The 16,861-nt window shown below is 42.8% G+C and overlaps 1 long non-coding RNA gene across 1 annotated transcript; it reads left to right on the top strand.

Annotated features, from left to right (window-relative positions):
• The first annotated feature begins 782 nt into the window (after positions 1–782).
• LOC146684104 (uncharacterized) lies at positions 783–5,575 on the top strand. Its single transcript, XR_014917092.1, has 4 exons — positions 783–1,099; positions 1,952–2,012; positions 2,858–2,957; positions 5,474–5,575. It is a non-coding gene; the product is annotated as an uncharacterized LOC146684104 (long non-coding RNA).
• The last annotated feature ends 11,286 nt before the right edge of the window (positions 5,576–16,861 follow it).

Here is a 16,861-nt window from a genome sequence, read left to right on the forward strand (position 1 = left end):
ATATACAGTCTCTATTTTAAACGGTTAAATAAAACAGTGACCGGTAAGTAATGATGACAGTCACGGGCATTTAACTTAAAGTTAATAATTATAATGTCCTCGTTAAAGAGACAACTAATCTAGAAAGTATAAAATAACGTTAGTTAGTTACCAAATGCAAAAATGGCTTCTAGCAATTAAATATTCGATAGCTCTTAGCTAACGCTGCTAACAGTTAGCTGTCTAAAACGCAGCTGTTTTCATGTCTTTAGTATGACACTTTTTAGTTGGGTAATCTAATGCAGCTATGGTGTTTTACCCTGTTAGTTAAACCATAAAATTATTGACATTACAACACATAAAATTAACTTTTTAATTACTAATTGATACCTTTCCTAGCAGTGCTAGCAAGCACTAGGTACACTTCAGTCAAAAGACTTTGTAAGAAGTCCTCTGAAACTCCTCTAAATGTAAAGATTGCTTAACATTTTTTCAAGATTACAAAAAACATGTCATTTAAAATAATTCTTACCACTAATGAAGAGCTTTTATCCAGTTTTGTGCTTTTAATAAATAGATAAAGTCCATACAAACACTGAAGGCTGCACACATACTCAAAGAGCTACATCCAGCTATATTGTAGATATGCTTGCAAAGGTGTGTGAGTACAAGAAAACAATTATTAGAATACAAAATGTTAAATTTGCTTGGATGAGAGGGTCCAGCAGTAGATCAGAGGAATAGGGAAGGATTTGTCTGTGTGTTTTAGTTTGGCTTAGCTGTAGGCTTGAGAGTGTGTGTGTAATTGTGTACAGGGAAAGGAATTTATTGACACTGGGGGTCTGCTGTCATAAAAGGAGACAGGAAGCTACAGTTGGGGGTTGCTGATGCTTGTACCTTTAATAAAAGTTCATAATTGCCATAACTTGGAAGTAGGTTTGCAGGAGACTCTCCACATGCTTATCTGTAAATGTAAGACAACAAGAGGCCAATGGCCCAGTGGATGCAGAGTGGGGGTCTCAGTGTTTGTAATATGTTAACTGTGTTTTGTATGTTGTCTAAAGGAATTTGGTGTAGATTGGGTGAGGAGATTACTTTTATGACCAGCAGGAAGCCACAGGTACAGACACACACACCCACAGTGCTTTAACTGTTACGCACCCTCACCTACATGCACACTCATTCACGTGCTCGCACATACATGCACAAACACAGTTTTCAACACACCATGGGGGTTTTATGATGAGGTCACTTCTATAAAGCTGACTGTAACAAACAAAGGAGTGGGAGATCTGCAAAGGGACACCAGCCTTGCACGTCTTCCCTTCTAGAAGATGCATGCTTAACTGAAGATGAATAAAAGTTTTGTAAAATGGCTACTGAGTCCGGTGCCGTCTCTGGATGCCCGAGGAATAAAAAATAACCAGGGTGAAACTGATTTCGTAACAGGTGTCACACAAGCCAAGGAATATCAGATTTCTTCAGATAATACTATTTTTCAGGCATTAACAGGTGGGACAGACTAAACACTTGAAATGTGCAAATCTGATCTCTTTGCAATTAATATTCAGTGTAAAGCTGCCCTCAGTCATGAGAGCTGCACACATACCAGGATTAATCAGGGTAGATCTCACAGGTCAGTAATACTAGGGTGTAAGAGTCTTGCAGCTCAAAACCCACCTGCACAACAATGCAACAAAAGCTTTGACCTCTACAAATTATGCTGTGCTGGCATGATTTGGATAACTATTCAGATTTTTGTATAATCGCTATTTTAAGTTTTAATCTAGTTATATTTCTGACAGTCAGCAGCACTTGATTACTTCCACTCCATTTTGTGCTTGACCTAATCCAGGTCTGTATTCAGTGATGGATTAGCCATCTAGTAGCTAGAAAACATGAAAATCAACAACAACAACAAAAACCCCCATGAAATTAAAGCTATTAATCTTGTTTGGTTGTCTTCTTCTAGTATCGAGCATCAATCCAGGATTTCATGGATTTCGTATAAGAATAATACTAGTTCACATAAGGTATGCTAATATTTATTAACATCTCCCATTATGTGTTTTGTCTAATATATTTATCATTCCAAAACTACTGTAGATTCCTGTGTTTCAGTCCTCTGTAAATGTGGCCATACAAATATTGCAGTCAAAGAAAAGCTGCATATTCTTTATCTGCCTGCTGGGGGTTGAGCTGTCTGCTTGTCTCCATAAGATGGCGCAGTAGGCACATATTTTAGAGTTGGGGTCTAGTTTGTGTCTTCGTTTTAGGGTAGGGAGTAGACAGTAGATGGTGCTGGTGATTTATTATATTGGGGGAAAATGTCTAAATGAAGGATTAATTATTAAATGTCTGAAATGTTTGTGTTAATTGATCACAAATTTTGAGTTTAAATAGTTTTCATTATCAACTTTATCACTACTACTGAACAAAACCACTTCAGAGGTGTAAATATAAGTTTAGACTTACTCTGATTTGACTTAACAGGCTTAACCTCAAACTTGGGCGCAGCCAGCACCCTAATCACCTTCAGCATTATAACTCAGACAAGAGAATTCTGAAATCTTCATACACTGAAAAAAATAAAATGTGTTAAATGTAAATAATCAAATGTACCTCAGTCACTTACCAACTGTAACAGACCTGCAATAGCTTGCTGAGGACAGCTTCAGCGTGGCCACAGAGAGAAGAACCACTATGCCCAAGGGAGGATTATAGTAATTTCAGCAAAGATTGGACTGTAGGAGAAGAGCTGGGTGGAATATGTGCATGTGTGAATTTGCATGTATATGTGCATGTGTGAATATGGGAGATTGGGGTCATCGCTGACATTCATTATAATTAAGTCTTCACCCTGTCACCTCTCCCACAGTTGCTAAAAGCATCACACCCAATCTGCACTGGTTTCGTGGGAGGAAAAACCACGCAGAAGTGCATCACACATGGCCTGAGAGATAAAGGGCTGTTATAAGGTACTGTTTGACACAGACAGTAGGTGTGTTACTACAAACAGTTTTTTTTTAAACCACTTTGACATTTGATAGATGGCCCTGATTATCCCAGTGCCTGTGCGTTTTACAAGAAAACTAAATGGATAATCCAGGTTTATTCTTAGTAAGCCTGATTATGTTAAGCTAGCTTGCAGTGATCCCAGGTAAGAGGGCTCAAACAGGTATTTCAGGGCTTAAAGAAAGAAACATTGTTTTAATTTTGTCTCCTTAAATGTGAATTGTAACTCTTTACTCCTTGAAAGCTTACTAGGAGAAACCACTGAAGCACTTTTTGTGAACTTGGTGCTTACTTCAGGCCTTCTTATAGAACAAAATGAGTGACGGTAGTGAGTTTGGCCTCTGCCTATGCAGCTACTGAGGTGGCAACACTCAGGAGAGGAGAGGGGATGTCGTCACATTTCATCTTTATGGGGGAAAAGGTGAAGAAGAACAAGGGGAAAGCTCAAGCTAATAGAAATGAGGTAATCGGTGTCAGATCAGCTCCCTTTTATATTTATATTACATATAGACCTGTTTTTCCATTACCACTAATTTTATCTCCCCAATTAATTAAATTAAAACAAAAAAACACAAGTGTTGATGCTAATCTTCATTTAGATCTGTCTCCTCAAGGCCTCTGAACTCTGAATGGTAATCTTGTATAAGAAATTAAGAAAGTTTGAGCCGTCGTTTTGTTGTCTTTGGCTCAGAAAATATCTGGAAATGCTTTCCATTGCTCTAGTTGTGCGCTTGAGTAGAACTAAGTTTGCTTCTTTGTTGGGGACTACTGCCAAGCTCTTCCCTCACCTCTCCTGAGTGTAATTTTATTGGATGCCCACTGCTTCTCTGCCCTTTCCCAGACAACTTTGTCCATGAATTGCTTTAGACTTGAATGAGCTCAGTGTCTCCCTATACAAGACCTCACTAGCAACTAAAAAGTTTGAGTAAAAAAGTACCACAAACTTGTACTAAGTCATATAATATATATATGATGTCAACCTTCATCATATATATGAATATACTCAAAAATTAGATCTAACTCCTGGTCCTTTTTTTCCCCCTAGTAAATTGTATACAGTGCTCGTGATTGGGTATACTTTAAACCATTGCTAAAAAGAGAAATGTTGCCTTCAGCCACCCAATATTCAAATTAACACCAGCAGAATAATAAACCTGGCAATAATATTGATCTCTTGTATTCTATCTTATTGTTACAGAGGGCTATTTTCTTTTACCTCAGATTATCTGATGACTATTATTGTGTTGTAGCATTTCCCCAATTAGCCGTGTGGGGCTGAGGATAGAATGAGTAATTCCAACAAACGTATTTATTTTTGTTTATATTTTCATCTGTGGAAATATTGGGTGTTTTTGTGTGTGTGGGTGTCTGTGTATGGCTGCAGCCATACATTGCAGAGAGCACTCTTCTATGTGAGCAAGTGTGTACTTGTGTGTTGCGGGTGATGTTGACTTCCTGAGGCTGATCACCACCTTCTTTCCCAGCGTCTTGTTTTTGCCCATCTCTCCGCCTTTGTGGAAGTTGTGTGGGCACCCTCTGGATTGCCTCACCGCCGAAGCATGCCGGACCCTGTTATCCAGCTATCCATCTGTGTTATTGATTTTTTTTTCTTTTCTTTTTTTCCCCCCTCTTTGTAGAGTTTCATCTTTCCTCCACTTTTCTGTAGAGCGATGGAGAGGGAGGGAGTGTGAGAAAGGAGGGGCGAGCGAGGGGGCAGAGCACAGATCTGAGAGGTGGGGGTGGGGAGGTGGAGGGATGGAGCGTTGGAGGAGTGGAGCAGCGGTGGGGCTTCTGAGCGTAGGGGTGTAAGAGGTTGGGGTGGGGGGCACTCAGCCTGGACTATGGATGAGCAGAGATGGGGAGAGAGAGAGAGAGAGAGCCTCTTGAAGTGTTGAAGCTTCTCCCTCTCTTTCTCTTTCTCTCCTCTTCGTTTCTCTCCATTCTCATGGGAGCATCCCCCCCCCTCATCCTTCTCCTTCCTCCCTCCTTCTCCAAGGCGCCTCTGGTACACACGCTCCACTTGCCACCCCCCTCCTCCTCCTCCTTCTCTTCTTCCTCCTGCCTCTCGCTCCGTCCGCCTGCCTGCCGTCTCTCCATCCCGGGGGGCTCGGGCAGTGCTGGCGGCACAGCCGTGATTTGCAGGAGATTTGTCTAAGTGAGAAGCAATTAGTGCGCCTAAGCACCGCTAATGTATGCACGCTGGGGCCGTCCCTCCTGCTTGGCACTGCCAGGGCCAGGCCGAGCTAGGGCATGGTTTACCTTCTACATAGTCTGCACTTCTTCCTTTCATCCGGAGCTGTCATCTTGCTCCAGCCATAACCCGGTGCTTGGTGATCTATGACCATAATGTGACTTAGCAGGCCACTTAGCTGTGCTACTGTTTACCACATCACTTTATAGCAAGTATTCAGAACTATGTATTCTCCAAAAGGTGGCAGTTTAGAGTGGGGTTGTGAACCTTCTCTCTTCTAATCTTCAGCGAGGTGCATGGAAGTCACTTCTGTCCTTCATCTTCTCCCACACAAGTTTCCACTGCAGGCTCGGCGGAGGCTTCAGTAAACCTGGAAAGTTAGGTCTGTGAATGATGGTGAGTGGTAGCATAATTTGAGTGTGGTTATCCATCCACACATTAGTGTACACACTCAAATGAACACACACACACATTATAAACACTTGCACAACAAAGTGGAACAGTGGTGGGTGGTAGGATTCCCTTTGAAACCTGCGGTGTAGAAAGGCTTGTTTGCGATCGAGCATGCATGAGGGACGTTTCTGCATGGTGTGACTCTCCAGCTACTTTAAAATGAACTTTGCCCTTTTCTACATGTTCACTCTCTCTTAGTCAGACAAAAACAAGATTAAGTCTGCTCATCCTTGCGCCGGTGCTGACTGCCTTCCAAGTGGGAGCCTACATGGACTGTGGGTGGTTTTGAAGCAAAGTGCTTGTTAATTAAAGATAGGCTAATTACTGGCGCTTCTTAGCCTGGCTTTTGCGGCGCTGATAAGAGGATAATCCCGGAGAGAAAGGCGTAGATCGAAGTGGTCCCGGGTAGACCAGGCCTCCTGCTCGACTGGGCCGGAAGAAAATAAACCCCCCATCCTTCCAACCCCCTCCTGTCCTCTCTCTTTTTCTTTAAAGAGCAGGCCTTGCAACCAGAGTATAGAATATTCAAGCAAGCTGCACTTCAGCTGGAGGAAGCCTACATAAAAGGCTCAGGGACATTAACCATTGCTTGTTAGGCTGAGGGTTTCTGAGTCTCATTTTTTACATCCACAAGTTTAGCGTTGGGAAGTGTTTTAAAATGATCGACTGACTTTTATTAATTCCTGTGTGGAAATTCGTTTGTTGCCTTTTCCCCATGTGAGAAGGTCGCATTAGCTTCAGAGTTACATGGGCTACACATGGTGTGATTTACTGGCTTTCTCACAGTCACATGAGCAAGTTGGATGTCTGTGATTTGGTTGCTTGTTTGTGGTCAAATAACTATATCCATCCTCATTCCACATACATGAACACACACGCACACACACAGAGTCATGTAAATAATCACATTTATAATCCGCCTCACATTCAGATGACTGAAAGGTTGCATGACCCAACTATCATTCACGTGCCTCTAACCCATATTTTGTTATGGTGAGCTAGCCATTAGCACTTGCTGGGCTGTTCCCATATGCTGGGCCTCCACAGATCTATAATTCAGAGGTGGCAGATGTCCCCATGCAATATTCATGAGTGCCGTTCCAAGCCAGGCTAGCAAGCGAGCTTGCGGTAGAACCGTCACAAGGTCCCTGAATATAGATGGTGTGTTCGATGTTGACCCGCGAGTGCACCTTTCCCGCGACTCCTTCATGCAAATGTGCCACAATGAGATTCTCATAGACGGGGTTTTAGCAAGTCACTCTCTCAGAGAACCGATAGCATCATGGGGTTTGGAAGGGACATAGGTGTTGTGGTGATGGTCTTTGGTTATGTATGAATAATTGTAGGAGTCACGAAACAGTCTTTCTTAAAGGGGCACGCCATTGCTTTTAAGTGTCATTTCAGTTGTGAAAAAGTTGTGCTGGGTTTTGACACCAGTCCCATTAAGGTGTAGAGTCAGTCAACATATCAGTATTTTCTCTTAGCTCTTGTAGTATCCACCCTATAGCTGCAGATAGTTTTGGTTTTATTCATCATGGTTTTGGAACAACCTTTACTGAGACTTCTGATCTCACTCATTATCCAGAAAGTAATCAGATTTTCTTCAGTGTCACTTTGTTGTTGACTTGGTTCGTGTATAGAAGCAAGAGTTAGAGACCATCTAAAGATGGAAATTGAAACCCCGTTGCTTTAAAATGAATGAGTAAAAATTGAAGTTGCTTCTACAAAGGTAAAAGCAAAATCAGATGTGAACATCTTCAAATAAGACTCAGAGACACCTGCTTCTAAGTGAGAAAACGTAGCATTTTATACTTTTGTTCCTCATTTATTCTTATTGCATGTGGGAATATAAAATACAGGTGCTGAGAAGGAGGCCGCATTTTGTGTGTACGTGCATGAGCACGAAGGGTCTATGTAAATCACACCTACATACCTGAAGAGACAGCAGCGCTGTGTGCTGATATCCTCAAAGAGTGGGAGATAAAACACACAGGCACCCAAGATCACAAGCCGCCGCCAGCTCCAAGCCTGGCCGGCGCTGAACCGGCAACTCGATACCTCCTCCGGAGCCCTGCGGAGGGGGAGTGGGTGTGGGAGAGAGGCTTCCATAAAGTCTGGTCGGCCGTAACCTGAGCTCCCAGCAGACAGCCACGGTGCCTCGCAGTCAGGCACGGAGGAGTGTGTGTTCGTGTGTGTGTGGGAGAGAGTGCGTGTGTTTTGAGATGGGATGGGTGACATGCTGCCACACGCTTGTTACCACGGTTGGGATCAGGCCTGTGTGCGTTTGTAGATTACAAATACTCTTAAACCACTCTGAAATTCCTGTTTCTGTGTCAATACATCGATTTCTTTTTAAAAATGTATTCATTTTCTTACAGCGACCCCTCTTCTCTCTGAAACTGATATAGACCATGAGATGATGGGACCTTTGTCACAGAGTCACTGAGCTTTTCTTCCCTTCAGGCTTCAGGCTTTTCTCCAATATCCTCCCTCTTTACCCTCAGTGAGCTTCCAACGTGACTGTCATCCAAAAGCATCTGAGATGTCAGTGAGCAGAAAACTACCGTCGGCTGCCATCTTGCTTGCTTTTGCTGCCAGAGTGCTGCCCTTTACAGATGTGAGCTCAGTGTTTGTGGTGCAGGAGCGTATTTGAGGTGAAGGAGAAGTAGTGCTTGGGGTGGGGGGAATAGAATGTGCTTGTCTCTGGGCTGGCAGAGGGACAGGAGCCTCTTGTGCTGTAGCGGTGGGTGAGGAGGTTAACTGAGCCACAGCAGAGCCAAGATGCTGCCTGGGATATTGACAGGTTGGAACCTGAGGGCTCCTGCAGGATAGGAACACACTGCCAGAGGCTTGGTTACCACCACTGCCTGCCTGCCTCGGAGGGAAGGAGGGGTGTTAGGAGAGTGGGCTAAAAGGAGGAGCAGGAGGAGGATAATTTGGAAAGTGTAGATATAAGACAAGAGTCTGAGATTTCTTCCTTCTACATGGATACAAAAAATTGGATTATAAGAAGGGCATGACTGGAGTGATATTTTTGCAGTCATTATTGTATTGATGAGAATTTTGCGTTTGTAGAGTAAAAAATCCCAAAAGCAAACGCTAAACTGCATGTAAAACCATTAAATTGATGTTCCTTTAAGGGCTTAATGATTCATACAGGCAAAAGCCCTCATTTGTTACTTTTCAATTACATTTCAATTGGAATAATATGAATTTTAATACATCGTTTTGTGAATCAATAGCACAACCAGATCACATCTCTGCTGAAGTAGCACTATTTTTTTGAATACTCGCCAAGTCCCAGAGATTGGAAAACAGAGTAAAATCTGTATTAAAGATTTGTTGTAGTTCCACCATCTTTGCGTAGCTCCGCTTTGCTGCTTTCACTCGGTAAGGAGCTGAGTTTATGGTCTGTGTGGTTCAGGGTCATTTGCCATGGTAACAGTGGACCAGGTCAGAAGGTGATTGGCTTAGCTGAGAAGGGTGCTGGCGGCTGTTTGTTGATTCTCTGATAGGGGTGACCTACCCCTGACCTCCACACAAATCAATACTGCCTCCTTAAACTTTCATTTGTCCTCATTTGGTCATGCTCACCCGCGCTTGGGAGCAATTAAAGTGTCTTTTTAAATCTAGAAAAAGCACGGCTTTACCGCAAACCGAATTTAGATGGAGACATCTTTATGCACTATTATTCATATATTGAAAGTTGCAATGTTACTGTACTCTTAAGAAGCTCTAAGAAAATATTGGTTTGCTTAGATTTGCTGTATGTCCGGGTTTTTACGTCTGTAGCGTAATCTAAAATAGAAATGGAAACTGGCCTGGCTCTTTTTTTTTTTTTTTTTTAAGCGTAGGCGAACAGGAGGTTAGTAAATTTCCAGTCACATGGTGATTTCACAGAATGATTTTGTGTTCTGTTTATAGAGAATTTGCATGGTACAGGGAGTCCCTCCAACGCAGGAAAGCCTTTGAGAAGCTCCTTCCTGTTTCTTTACCTCCTCTTCATTGCACTTTTGTTTCTTTCTCTCCTCTCACCCCCTCATTCTCACTTTCACCACCCGTAATCCCCGGTGTAGCCCACGAGGTTACAATGTTCCTCTGCACGGCAGCAGGGCTGTGTGGGCTCCTTGTTGTTTTTGTTTTTTTTCTTTTGTTTTTTGTTTTTTTCTTTTTTGCACATCTCACATGTATTTCTCCATTCTGGGTTCACCCTTTTCCACTCCCCCACAAAGGGAATCACCTCACTGGAAGGCGTTTTTGTTAATTATGTGGGCAGTTACACTGAAACATTATAGTCATACACAGAGTGAGTGACATAACATGGTGTCATGACAGGTCAAAAATACAATCTGTGCCTCTGAGCTTGTTTGTGACCGTGTGTCAGACTCAAAGCTTCGATACTTTATTGCTGCATCAGTGTAACTGGCAGGAAATTGCCTCGGTTCAGCTTAAGGTACGAAACATAAACAGCATTAGATGTTTGCTTTACAGTGACGCACGCACCACTACTGCTGAGCAAATTCTCACTGCGGATTGGTTTCAAGAAAGTATTACTATGAGTTTCATATTGGGAACAAAAGGCTAAATAATTTCTTTTGTAAAGTCACTGTCCTGTTCTTCTAGCTCTTACTTCCATCATATTCGTGGTTTTAATATAGAACTGGCTGCTATTATTCATAGAAAAAGATACAGTGTTAAGTTTCATGAGATGAGTAATGTTTGCTTGTTATATAAATGTGTGATGGCATCAAAACATTTATTTGGAAATGCCACAGATTATTAATGTAACTCTGGCTATGATGTCATTACCCCTTCGTTTCTGTAACAGACGGTCTGAAGCCAGAGTACAGCCTCAAGCACTCTTGGCTCGTTTGAACATAGAGTAGACGTATGCGTCTGTGTGTGACCTACAGTGTATCATCTCAAGAGAGTTTTGCTGTCATGCTTGTTGGGAGGGGTGTGTGCGTCGTGGCCGTGGCTGCGTGGAGCAGCAGCAGCACAGGAAACGCGTCAAAGCACTGAGAGCTAACTGGAACCAGATGTTTGAGGCTACCGACCGGGGGATTCTTGCTGTGGAACAAGAGCGTCAGCGGGGGAAGTTCACTTCCCCTTCACTGCCTCGCTATCTTCTCTGTCTTGTATCTGAAGCTTTTCTTTTGTAGTCGTTTCCTTATTTATCAAAATTGCTCTGTGTTTCTGCAGTTTGTGGTTGAAACGGCTAAAAGAGCGTAAGAGATGAGCAAGATGACCAAGAAATTGACTTTCTGAGTACCCCACATATCGAGGGCAGTCACGTCTTCCAAAGTTATGTGTAAACCTAAAATGAGAAGGTTCAAAGAGGATAGAAACTAGGGTTTGCATCAACAGATACTTAATTTATTCACATATTTGCATTTGAGCTACAGTATGTTGCAGTTATTGGGTTTGAACTGTAGATATCGCACAACTCTACTGATGCAGCCCAGTGCACTTTACTCGTTTTCTTTATACTGCCCTGCCTTATAGTAGTGGAAGATAGAGCTGCCCTGCTCTCTATGCCTGGGAGCATTGCCTGCTCTCCTCTGTTTCAGACTTGCAAACATACGGTCCACCTGTGCATTTAACCACACATCCATAAAAACTGAGAAATATAAACTTTTTATTTACTCGAGTATAACAATCATACATGGTACTCAATGATGACCAGTGCACTGCTGGTGCTTTAAGAGCACGACTCCAGCTTCTTTCCTGGTGTTGGTGGATTCCCTGATCCAGGCCACTGGATAAAAATGACAAACCAAATACACCCAAACACTGTCCTGTGGTGACAAGTGTTTGGTAATATTAACTGCCTATTGATAGAAGCCATAGCAATAACAGGCAAGATGCTGAAGCAGTCATAGAAGATAAGGTAAGATGACTCTATCAGTTTTTGGTCAGAGTGATTTTCTTTGTTGGTCGCAGGTGATTGGGCCCAGCCTGAAGGTCCCATAGCTGTGGTGCAGCTTTCGGGTGGCTGTTAGTCTTATCATCACACACGTGCGCCTGCACACAAACACACGCACGCACGCACACACACACACACATATACTCTCAGCGTCCCCTCTGACCCCGGCCGTTTCCTGCCCTTGGCTGATCTATTGGCTGATGCCTGCCCTGTGACTGTAGAGGAAAAAGAGGAGGAGAGAAAGTGGCGCTTGTGGCCTGTCCCGGCGAATCGATATCCGTCTCGTATCCGTGAGCTGTGCCTGACCCCTGGCCGACCTTGCTCAGCATTGGCAGTTGGAGTTCGTGGTTTTTTCTTTTTCTTTTTTTTCGGTGGGGTCTGAAAATGCAGGAGGCACATTGACTTTTACCCCGTCGCTAATAAAGGTCTGGGGCTGCAGAAGAGTGTGAAAAGTCCTGAATTAAATGTGCTGGCCCGACGAGGCAGCAACGACGTGTCTGAAAAACACTGAAATAACAGGAAATATTTGGTGTGGCTGCTGTTAATTTCACATTTGGTCAGCTTTTTATATTTTTATATGACCTTTCTTTAACTAGGAAATCCCTGCATTGTTAAAAGTAACATCCTAGGGATTAGTGAGATGTGATTATTACATGGAGACAATGAATAATATCTCATTTTCATGCATGACGTGGATGTTAAGGCTAGCCAATGAATCGTCCTTACCTCCATGCCATGGTCTCAAGAATAAAAGAAAAAATGTAGTAAAAAGTTTTCAGTTTTTATTTAAAATTTTATGTGGATGACTCTGTGGTGCTCCTGGCTGAGATACTAAAAGCCTCTCGGATTGTGTGATTGTGTGTGTGCGTACGTGTGCATGCCTATATGTGCAAGACCCACACAAAACTTGTCTTGACGTTAGTTTGCTCGTTGGACTCAGCCTTGCGTGCTGTTGGTGTGTGCTGATAGAGGCTCCAGCTCCCGGGCTAAGCGGGGCTGTGGGTGCTAGCCGCCGTCGGCACTAATTGAACCCTGCCGCTAAGGTAAGGGGGGGAGGAGGCTGTCAGTGAGAGAGAGAGAGAAAGAGAGAGCGTGAAAAGAAAAAAGAAGGAAGAAAAAAAATAGCGAGGGCGAAGTGCCCCTGGGGGGTTGGGTCCCTGCCTGCCTGCCTGGCTGCCTTTCGTTCTCCAGCTCCTTCCCCCCTCCCCGTCTAAATAGCCGTGCCGGCGCTCCAGGGCTTCCTGTGCCTTATCTGCTGATAATTGGGCACTGGAGCTCCACAGCTCGCTTATGAAATATAGATTCCTGACGGAGGGGAAGGATTGGGGGGTAGAGGAGGAGGTAAGGTGGTGGAGAGAGTGTGCAGGCAGAGAAAAGCCCCTGGACGTATCAGAGAGTGTGGAGCCTTGTGGGCTCCGCTGTGTTGCTCTGGCTCATTTAGCAAACACAGCCCCAATAGTTAGGGCGAAGGCCTCTGTGCTGAGCAGCCCACACTGTCACAGACAATTGAAAGACAATGCTTTGTTCCTATTGTTCGTTGCACCCGCAGGGTTCAAAGAGCTATAAATTGCGGGGGTGAATTACTTTTTCTTTTTTTCTTTTTTTGGTGTGTGTAGTTTGTCGCGGAGCATGTGAAATCTTCTAAGCAATTTCAAACGTGTTGCAGAGAATTGGCCGATACGTAGCGCAGTGCTTGGTGTTTCACTGAATGTCTGCTGGAAATGGTTTGAATGAGTAGCCTGCCCAACTGCAGTTGCCATTTAACCATGTCCTGATGAGGGTATGTTATGAAACGCTATGTGTGCGAATGGGAAAGGATGTTATTTTCCTGCAGTGTAATCGGGATGCCATCTGCAGTCTCATGGGGGAATGTTATTAGATCACAACATGGAGATCAAATCCCAGAGAGAGAGAAAGGAGGGAATACTCTGCTGGGTGCTCGGCACAACATCCCATTTATCCAAGGCTGGTTTTGCTTTAGGCTTTGAGCAAGGTTGTTCATTTGGGGTTTCATTTTCTATGTGTTATCTAATCTTTTTTTTTTTTTGGTGAAATATTTTGCTACCTCAATAGAAAAACAAAATTTCTTCTAGTAAAAAGGCATTTTAATGTGGCAGATGAGGTGAGTAGTAGTGTTTTTTACATTTCATTAGTGTAGTGGTTAACACATTAGCCTAACATGTGAAAAATCCCTAGTTTCAGATTGATAGGAAGCACAAATGCCTGGGAGGGTTGCGTCAGAAAGAACATCCAGCATAAAAGTCTGCCAAATCAAATGTGGGGATCCAGCTACTGTGACAACTCTTTGTGAATATGCTGAAAGCCGCTTGGTTGTGAACTTCCAGAAATGTCCAGAAAAGGCTCATGAATACACGATCCCTGTGGAGATCTTTAAGCAACAGCACAACACTGGTGTCTTCGTTCTATGTTGTTATTTATCTTCAGGTTCATTTAAAAGACACTCACACGCTGGCAGGTGTATGTTTGTCCCACTTACATGATGTGCAGTTGGATTAATAAATAAAGGACTACATGCCCTTTTCGGGGAGTGGACTGGAGTTTGGGATTTAAACATTTTCTGCATGAGTTTTGCGGCTTTGTAGCCAAATACAAGCTTTATAACAACAAATACATGAAGTTTTCTTGTACTCAGAGGGCAGTGACACGGACATTTTTTTAAAACAAGTTCTATACCACTGTCAATGTGAATGTATTATTATTTTAAAAACATCCTCACTTCTGAACTGTGGCCCAGAGGCGGAGAACCCAGTACGCTGAGTTAAGGCCTCCATCATCACATTGACCAAAGTTACCATGGGAACCAACACAGTGACTCACCTGTTACATGTTTTAGTCCCAAATCACCTTTATTTACGGGACACAAATATCCGCGCTGGGTTATGCATCGATCTTGGCACGGACATGCCCCGCTCCTTGTTCATTTCCCTTAGACCACTGGGGCCCTATTGGTCAATAGTAAATGCAACTCCCTACACTATGGGCCAGACAAATTCATTTCAATTACAATTAGCATGGAGGCCCAGCGGCTGATTTATAGCCTTGTTTTCCTTCCCGTGCATTCCCTCGCGCATTAATCACCCCCCCCACGCTGGCCCATGTGATCCTCACTTCATCTACCTGCCAAGGCAGCCGCCTTGCCGTGCATTCCTGGATCTCTTTCCCTCCTCTTTCCATCTTGATCTCTTGTCCTCCTTTGCTCTGACTGCAGGGAGCAGTAGTTGTCCTTAACTTTCACCTGACAAACCAAAGAGTGAACCAACGCTTAACTTAGACCCAGGATTTCTGATTGGCGATCATTTATCATGCGCTATGGTTGTAAGGCAAAAGCAATTTAAAGTTGTGGTCTCCCCCATATTTAAAAAATATAAAATTACAACAGAACACCAAAAAGAGTGTGGTGTACAGTACTATGCAAAAGACTTGAACCTCATTTCTTTATATTTTGCTAGCAAAATGGGAAATGCGTGGAACGATTAAATTGAAATATGCAAACATACATATAAAAAGGTTTTTTTGGGTTTTTTTTTACAATTCTAACAAGCTTGAAAGTAAATATTTTAATATTTGGCATGACCACGTTTAACCTTGAACATAACTCTCTTAGATGAGCTTTCTTGTAATTTCTTTAATAGTTAAAGCATAATTCTCTAGGCTTGTTAAAGGAAATCCAAAGCTCTTCTTGAATTTTGGCTGTCTGCAGAGGATCCCCAAGTGCTTTAATAAGTAATGTAGGGGGCCAATCTGTGACTGATAGGAAAATAAACAATAACATACTGTCCAGGTAAGTTTTTACTACATTGGCGGTGTGTTTAAGATCATTGTAATGCTGAAGTTGCATAACAATGACTAATTTGAAACCAAATTTTTAAATTTGGAGTCATCACTCCATAAGAGCTTTTGTCACCAACTTCAAGCCCAGTTCTTGTGTAATTTTTCATACTTCAATCTTTTCTCCCAGTTTCCCTTTCTTAAGAATTGCTTCTTGGCATGAACCATGCCAACACTGGTTCATCCCTTGAGTTAGGGGCCTTTTTATGCTTGAATAATACAAGGGTCAGTTTTAGGTGGCTTAACAAACAGCAACCACAAAAACATTCCCCTGAGAATGGCTAGGTAGAAGAACTGGACTGAAAATGAGTAAAAATGCCGCTAATGCCCAAATAAGTACTTTGGAGGATGTTCAGAAAGCCTAGAGAACAGTCACTTAAGATAATTTTACATAATTATAAAATATTATTAATAACAATTTGAAAGTCTGGCTTCTTGGTACCGTATTATAGAAAAATAAAGGGGTGTCTCAAGACTTTATATAATTAGAAAAACTTGCATTTGAACTCCTAAGAACGCACAATATTTAAAAATCTCCAAACATGCAAGCAGGATACACACCCAGCTAGATCAAATCCTAGGTATTTACCCAACCTGTGCTTAGGATGAACATGCCTATTACATATTTATGGCATTCCAGTACTTCCTGCAGGCCAGAATCCAGGTTTGGAAGTTATCTGTCTTGACTGTGAAATGACGTGATAACCACAAAGCTCTCTCATCCTTCACTTGGCCATTTGGTTACCATCAGGCTGGGATTAAAAGGCCTGTTTTGAATAGTCTGGAAACTGTTTGGGACAGAGCAGCATTTCTCCAGCCTTTTTGTGCTGTGTGGAGGCTGAGTCATCCTTGCACAGACGTTTCCACTGGGATAATGTACCAATTCTTGGTGGCCATGCTCAGTCTTGTTTATACTGCACTGTCCGTGGCCCTGCGGATCTGGGCTCAGCTCGCTTGCTCCTAACCTGCGTCGCCTTCTCGCCTCCTAACTCTATGACATTGTACCTCATATGTTTGTGTGGGTCAGATTGGGGGTAGTGCTAGTGACCAAAGCTGTGGTTCCTCTGTGGAAAGCCAGTGGACTCAAAGTGCCAATAAAAACAGAAGATGGTATGCTGTTCTGGGCAGACTAAACATCTGCTGGGACAACATCCTGTGTTGAGCTTCTGTGAAAGGTGGGTGGTGTTGTTTGAATTTACGTGTACCTAGATAAAAATGGCTTCCACCTTCTCCAACAAAGTGGAAGTAAATGGAAAAAACCCCACAAAAACCCCTCTGGATATTTGTTATGTTCGATTCTGTTCTTTGGTCTAGACTGGACAGCAAACGCTGGGCATTGTTGAGGACAATATGGAACTTTTATTTACATTTTTATTTGTTATGTTTTTGCACCTTAATAGGATTAATTTTAAAAAAAGGACTGCCTTTGTTTAAACTTGCAAGTTTGA

Source organism: Copadichromis virginalis, linkage group LG20 (genome assembly GCF_057382275.1).
Source record: "Copadichromis virginalis isolate Kocher_CV1m ecotype Utaka linkage group LG20, C_Virginalis_male_GT1.1, whole genome shotgun sequence".
Lineage (NCBI taxonomy): Eukaryota > Metazoa > Chordata > Actinopteri > Cichliformes > Cichlidae > Copadichromis > Copadichromis virginalis.